We start from the raw sequence: 7,942 nt of genomic DNA, 5'->3' as shown, positions 1-7,942 counted from the left end.
TGGCAGAGAGTCAAGTCGCGTCCTGGAGCAGGAGGCAGAGCGTGGGGAGGACATCGTGATTTTAAAGGCAGGTGTCAAGACTGACCAGCGGCTGGAGTTCAGCTCCTCGAGGTAGAGCTTCCAGCCTGATCAGGGATTCCCTGAGCAGCCTGATGTTCTCATCAAGTCCTGTGGGTCAGCACTGAAAGGTGACAGACTACTCGGATATGGTGATGAAGCGCCCCTCTCCCTAGGGAAGTGAATTCCTGATTCTCCCTGATTCGGGCAGTACTGCTGGCACAAGGCTCCTGTCCCCTCAAGGATGCAAGTCCAGGACTGACCCCAAAACTCTGCCCCTGGGAGGCTGGAGGGAGTTGGTGGGTGGGAGGGGCCGGAGGGGGAGAGGGAAGACAGAGCATGAGGAGTGGGAAGAGGACCATCACCTGTCACCACGTCCACGCTGCTGGACGGAAGGCTGGCCAGTGAGCACCAGCCCCCTCAGGAGCCACAGTGGTCAAGCTCCTCGTTGGTGTCCACTGAGGCCTTCCCATAGGCAGCAACTGGCGTGTTGCCCAATGACTGACCAGCAGGACTGATGCCCATCTGTGTCTGAGCTCTGGCTCTGCCTCCTCTGACGGCACTTCTCATTGCCAACTCCCTTTTCTACGGCCATGGCCTCTCCAGAGTTATCTGGAAGAGTGGTGGGAGCTGGACCCCTGGGGGAAAGCCCTACACCCCGCAGGGCCTGGTGGACTGGAGGGAGGCCACCGAGTTGCCTAAGCCAGGGAAGGAGGGCAAGGCCTGGTTCCCACGGTCGGGGGAAAGCTGAGGCTCAACAGCAGGGGGCCCCAGGCCGCATAGGGCAACAGGCCACATGGAGGGAGGGGGAGTGGCTACAGGAGCCCCCCCCCAGGCTGGGCGGGCTGGGAAGGCACAGGCTGCTCCACCGCCACTTCTCTGCTGTGGCACCAAACAGCACGGAGGCCTCGAGCCCACTTGCTCTGATTTTCTACTCTGCTAACAGGAAGGTGGAGGCTTCAGGTGCCAATGACAACTTTAATGAATATTTCACCTAATGTGTCCTGGTGGGGACTGGTAAAGGCCAGATGTACAGGCTGGAGGTGTGGCCTACAGGTGCACTTAGCCTCAGATACAGGATTGAGTCGATTTTGGGTATTCAGTCCTGAGGGGACCATGCCCTAATAATGGCCTTGGTCTAAGGACCCAAAGTCCAAAACAAGGGCCAGATGTCCCTCCTCCGACCCTGTAAAGACATAAGCTGCCTCCTCCGAAGCCACCCTGGAGAGAGAAGGGATGAGGGGGAAGGGAGACCTCTTGAGACCAGACAGTTTCGATGGGGAGTTTGACAAATTCACCATGGGCAGCTGTGCAGGTTGTTCACTGTCCAAGAAGGCCTGGCCGAGGGAGCGACTGCGTGTTGAAATCTCGCCCACCTTCCACTCTCCTGGAGCAGAGCTGAGCCTGCTTGGAGGAAGAGGTGCCTTTTGAAATTCTCCCAAAACCTATCTAAAGTTTGAACTTTTACTGAGTATTTTATCCAGAAGAAACTGTTTTAAATCTGGCGAGAATGATTTCTGTTTAATGGGCACAGTTTTAAAAAATACAGTTTTCCAGAGTAAAATGAGATCACTTGTAGAAACAGGTACATTGTGTGCACATCTGAGTCAGGTCAGAGTACAGAGTACATTTTGTCCACCACCCTACACACGCGCGTGTGTACACATACACACACTTGTGTAACTATTATTATGTAAAGCACATGGCAGGAAGCTCCCCGCCCTTGAGGGCAGGCCCCACGTGTTATCCGTGCTTCATGCCTAGTCCTCGGTCCAGAACATGTCACAGAGCAGAACCTCGGCAAATGTCTGGCGATGGAGGAAAAGACTGACTAGGCGAGTGATGCATAAGTGACATGTGCCTTTGAGCTGAGGGGCTCTGACATGCATTGTCATATTAAGGGAAACCTATACAGCTGGCCTTGAATTCCACGACCCTGTCCACAGAGAAACCCCAGGGAGCCTTGCACCCAGAGATGGGCTGAAGTGCCCGAGGCCTCCCAGAAGTGCAGCTCCAGCTGGGTCACCTGCAGAAGGGATTCTGCGAACAGCTCTCAAAGCGACCGATGGAAGCAGAACCAACTAGGTATGGCGCCCTACTGTGCGCCAGGAAGCAGGCCCGCTCCTCACATGTGCTGGCTGGGGGCCCTGCCGTGCCCTGAGAGGCGACAGGGCCCAGAAAAGGAAAGGGATGGGACCCAGCAGACATGGCGAATCTGGGGCCCAGAAGGACCCAGACGCCAAGCTCTCACTTCCCGCTCTCCCCACAGCCAGCTCGGGCTGCGGTCCCCCTCCAGCAGCTCCACCCACAACGCACCTCCACTCAAGGCTGTCAGCAAGCAGAACACGGAGCACAGCAGCCACAGCACCTCGGCAGGGAACAGAGCAGAATCTCGACTCCTACGCACCTGGTTTGAACTCTCGCCCTGCCACTTTCCAGCTGTGTGACCTTGGGCAGGCCATATAACCCCTCGGGGCCTCATTGTTGTGTCTGTCAATGGGAACAGAGACAAATGTCCTGTCTCTCTGATTCATGAGAACATGAGCTTCCAGACGACTGACGTGAGCACGGAAGGGGCTTCCCGGGCCCTCAGCACTGAGGTTTCCCCGGTGTGGCTGAGAGGCAGCTGACCCCTGTGTGCACTGGCACAGCAGAAAGAACTCGGGCTCTGGGGCCATGCAGACCTAAAAGTGGACCTCAGCTTTGCCAGTGACTTTCTCTGTGGCCTTGGGAAAGTCACTTCCCCTCACTGAGCTTCAATCTCACCTGAAAGCATTTGCTCTGAAAGCAGGGGAATCCTAAGGAGGTGGGGCGGATGCCTGCAGAAGGCAAACCCGTGCTGCGTCTGGGAGGCAGTGCTGGCCTGTCTCCTCCTGCATCGGGGTAGGCTGGAACCAATTTTGGAAATGCCATGATACAGATCATTCGCGTAATAAAATCCCCCAGAGCTTCCTCGGGCTCCAGGCCCCTCCCCGGGCAGGCTCAGTGAGGGGAAGGTTGAGATGCTGTGCACATCCTTCTCCAGAGCCTGAATCACTTCTCCTCGAGTGCCCTTCAGAGCTGGAAGCAAGGTCGCTGAGACCGCTGGGAGCTCAGGAATCACCAACTCCACGGTGGCGTGGCGGATGGGGACTTGGGCAGGGGAGAGGTGGGGCGTGGGCAGGTCGCAGGGGCCACAGGCTCCGCCTCTGCAAAATGGGAATCACGCCTTCCTCAGGGCTCCAAGGACAAAGGCATCTGTCCTGGCTTCTCAGGGAGGAGCCTCGCCTCTGGACGTGTCTCTGGCCTCAGGCCCCTAGGCCAGCTCCACACACCAACGTGGGTCTGAGAGGTGAGGTCCCAGACGACTTCCCACAGTGCTCTGGAGGCCGTGTCAACCTCACTGGCCCCAACCACGGCTTAGGTTAAAACAGCCATAGACAGCTGGGGTCTCTAGGGACCGTGTGACCCATCAAAAGGTGTGTATGTGCAGAGGCCCCAGAGGGCAGAACACTGCCACACGTGTAGCATGATCTTATTCCCACGGAAAGAAAGAGGTGTGTGGACGGTATATGTACAGAAATGCAAGGGAAGCTCTGGAAGGCCGCCCACTGAGACATTAAATGACTTGAGATTTTTATTTCCTTGTTGTTTATCTGCAAGGAATATGTATTATTTCCACAATAAAGAGAAGGTAAAAAAACCCCTAAAACTAAGCTTATTTTTAGAAATATACCTGTTGCCAAAATGCCCACCTGTCAGGCCTGTGGAGCTGCTAGATGTTGCATTTAAATAATTTTTCACCGCCCCACCCCCACCCAGGCTAGCACCTAGGCCCTTCTGGGTCCCTGGGGGCCCAGAGTCAGCACCACCCAAGGCTGGGAGGCCATATGTCTGCTAAAAAACCCACCACCCCACCAACTGCAAGGGTCTGAGCCAATTAATTAACGTGGGTTTTTAAAGATGTTTCCAAATGATGCAGACAGGCAAGAGCAGAAAAGGGAGTCCTCGAGCTCAAGAAATCTTTCACTGAAGAGCATTCACCCAGTGCTTCTCCCCAAGGAGCCCGGAGAGGTGAGGCCAAGCGTTCGAGCAGACACCAAGGACATGGCTTCACTATGTTAAAAATGAGTCAGAAGAGGGGCCAGCCCGGTGGTGCAAGTGGTTAAGTGCGCGCGCTCCGCTGTGGCGGCCCAGGGTTCACCGGTTCGGATCTCAGGCACGCACTGACGCACTGCTTGTCAAGCCCTGCTGTGGTGGCGTCCCATATAAAGTAGGGGAAGATGAGCATGGATTTTAGCCCAGGGCTTGTCTTCCTCAGCAAAAAAAGAGGATGGGCAGTTGTTAGCGCAGGGCCCATCTTCCTCACAAAAAAAAAAAAAAAAAAAGAGTCAGAAGACACCTGAGTGTGACTCCAGGCTTCCTCCTGTGAGGAAAAACCCATTTGGATAAATCTGGAAAATCCTCACACACTCAACCCTTTCGGGGCACCTGCCAAGCCCTACGCTGAGCGCTGAGGACAAAGACACAACCCCTGCCTTCAAAGAGTTCTCATTTTGGTGGGGGACACCACAGGAGCCAATGACAAGAGGGGACACAAGTGCCGTGGGGGCTGTGAAGAAGCCCCCGTCAAGAGGAGTTCAGGAGAGCTTCTGAGAAGGAGTTGGAGGAGGAAGCGGTGAGGAGGGCAGCCAGCTTAGTCTGAGAGGTCAGGGAAGACCCCCGCTCTCCCCAAGAGCTGGTCCTGGAGATGACCCAGTGGTCATACCACATTCGCCAAAACGCTCGCCGCACAGAAGACACTGCTCGTCATTTGCGTGGCTCAGTGCTCGGGCCCAGTTCAGAGCTGACTCCTCCTGATGAGCCAGGCTGCCGCACCTGAAGCTGAGAGGAAGCATGCCAGTGGGACTTCATCTTCTCTCACGTTCTCTCATCTTCCATGACGTGACAAGCCTCACAGAGGCCGAGACTTTCTCTTCCAGACCAGTAGTCCCACTTGATACCTGTTGTCCCAGAACTATTGCTAATAATGTCTCTTTTTACTCAACACAGCCTGGTTTGGAAAAAAAAAATTAGTTACCTTACTCATTTCCCCATCAAAGCTTCATGGCAATCTTCATGTCTCCAGCCAGCTCCAGCCTGCCTGCCATCCTCAAGACGCCATCACACCTGTGTCTTCACCCTTTCTCCAACCACCTGCCCACTGGTGAATTCCTTCACAGCCTCCAGGAGCCTGCTCAGATGATCATCACCTGAAATGAAGGCTCCCCTGGTCCTCAGCCCTCCTCCAGTTCCCTCTACAACCCTCTGTCCGTTTCCTAGACTCCCAACCCCCATCACAGTACTTAGCACACCATTCTGCAACATGTTTGCCTGTCTGTCTCCTCACTGGTGTGTGAATTCCTTGCAGGTGTAGGCTGTGTCTTAGTAATCTCCAAGTCCTTCACGTGCAGCCAACACCTGGCTTATAGAGGTATTTGATAAATAAAGTTTGTTAAATTAATGAACCACCATCAATCGTGGTTCCTCTCAAAGCTCAAGGAGTCAACTAGAACTATCAGCTCCTTTCCTCTCCCTGTTCCCAGCTGCCCTGCAGAGATGTCATGCTGGGACGATGTTGCTCAGAAGTGGGCAGGAGGCCTGGTGAGGTCTCACCACTAACCAGCCAGGGGGCGCTGGGCCTCAGAGTCCCCAAGATCCACAAAACCAAGGGTCAATTTGGTCAAATGGTCTCAAACGAAGCCTTAAAGCTGAGATATTTTGCAACTCTGAAGTCTGTAACTTTTATCCTTCTTCAGAACAAAAATTAGTCGCGAGCAATACCTACCACAAGCCTCAAAGGCATCTGACCCAGCAATTTCATATGTAGGAATTGAACCTATGGAAATAATCAGACAAGCACCAAGATTTACGCAAAAGGATGTTCACTGCAACATCATTTGTAATGAGAAAAATCGTAGACAAATCATGGTATATCCATATGACAGAATACCATTTGCCATTAAAAATCGTGTTTTAGTCAATATTTAATAACCTGAGAAAATGATCATAATATGTTAGGTAAATTAAAAAGGAGACTACAAAACAACAGGAGCTCAATTTTACAAAAAAAAAGGAAAAGCAAAACCATATATATTTACACACATATAAGGAAATGCAGAGAGAAAATTCACCAAAATATTAACAGTGATTTTCTCTGGGCAGTGGGATTAGATGACCTTTTAGTTTTCTGCGTTTTTTACATATTCTTTTACAACATTTTATAGTCAGGAGGAAAAACAAGGTTGCGAAAAAAAAAAAAAAAGTTGAGGGGCCAGCCCAGTGGCGTAGTGGTTAAGGTCATGAGTTCTGCTTTGGCAGCCCAGGGTTCACGGGTTCAGATCCTGGGCACAGACCTACACCACTCATCAAGCCATGCTGTGGTGGCGTCCCACATGAAGATTTGCACAGGTGTTAGCTCAGGGATAATCTTCCTCACCAAAAAAGTCCACCCTCCTTTGTGTGAGGCCAATGGCAAGCAGTGGAGGAAAATGCTAGAAATTGTGAAGATAAATGTTTCATCAGATCCCTTCCCAAAGCCAGGGCTGTGCCTTTGGCGAATGGAAATGACATAAGGCAGAGGAAAAGCAGGACATGGGCCCCAGAATAGAGCAGGACAGCCTTCTGACACTCAAAGGCAGCAGGGGAAGCAGCCCACCTTCGTTCAAAACCCCCTGCCATTGTCAGTCCCCAGCTGAGACTGACCTAAAGGCTCCCTATTGTCCATCTCTATCCTTTCCCAACCCCCTTCCCTCAGTACGCAAAGACAATTTCTGGATTCGTCAAGGGGCTGCCAACTCACCCAATTCCACCCACACTTAAGGCCCGCTCTGTGCCGGGCCCTTTGTAAGGCAGTGCGGACAAGAGGAATCGGGTCAGAGATCCATCTGACTTCCCTCCTAGCCTCTACTTGCACACTTCTAAGGACGGGGAGCTCACTAGAGCCCACGCAGTTGGTGCCATGCCCATCAGTCTTGTAACAAAAACCCTCCCTCCCAGCCCACCCTACTCCCCACAGCCTTTCCTCTGCCAGCCCAAGTGCTGCCTTGGGTTCTGTCCAAGGGAGAGGCTCCCAGGCGACAAAACCATCCCCTCACTGCCTCCATCTTTAGGCATTCAAAAAGCCCTTTCATGACCTTAGGCATAGACAACGCTCCAGGCCTTCCGTAGCAGGCAGGTGAGGTGGTATTTATAGCCCAGGAATAACTGGATGTTAATTTCTTTCTGCAGAAGAGCGACTGGAGTTTCAATTCCCTCCTCTCCAAACTCTGAAGAGGGGCTAGCTGCAGCTGGGAATCTGTGATTGACACGGAAAAAGGCGCTGACTCACACACACACCCCACCTCCCCTCAAAACCAGCCCAGACCCCCCTCCTCCCAAGTGATTCTTATAAAAGCCTCAGAGGTAGAAGCCATCAGCCCCCACTCCCTCCTCAGTTCTACCAACAAGCCAGTGGCCATCCTCCCCCTTCACGGAGCACCGCCACCCTCACTTTCAGGTCAGCAAACCTCTTCCAGCCAGATGTCGTATTCCACATTAGAATCTACCCTAGTCCTGTCCATCCAGTCATTGTGACACTGTAAAGCAGGAGTTGATGCTGATCTGCTATCCCAGAAACTTTGAGGGCAAGTGCCATTTCCACACGTCAACGGCTGGACCAGGCCTCAGCTCTCAGACACACCAGTAAGCCCTGAGTCCCACCAGCTCCCCACCCCTCACATAGAGAGCTACACCCTCTCTCCTTCCCTCCATCCCCTCCCCTCCCCTCCCCTCGTTCTCAGACACTCTATCAAGAGACCTCTACCTCCCTGCTGTCCTCAAGTGACACTTCAGTCCACTGAGGGACAATTCCCGGCTGAGTATCTTG

This window comes from Diceros bicornis, chromosome 26 (assembly GCF_020826845.1).
Source record: "Diceros bicornis minor isolate mBicDic1 chromosome 26, mDicBic1.mat.cur, whole genome shotgun sequence".
Taxonomy (NCBI): domain Eukaryota; kingdom Metazoa; phylum Chordata; class Mammalia; order Perissodactyla; family Rhinocerotidae; genus Diceros; species Diceros bicornis.
Note: the sequence above shows the minus strand (reverse complement) of the source record.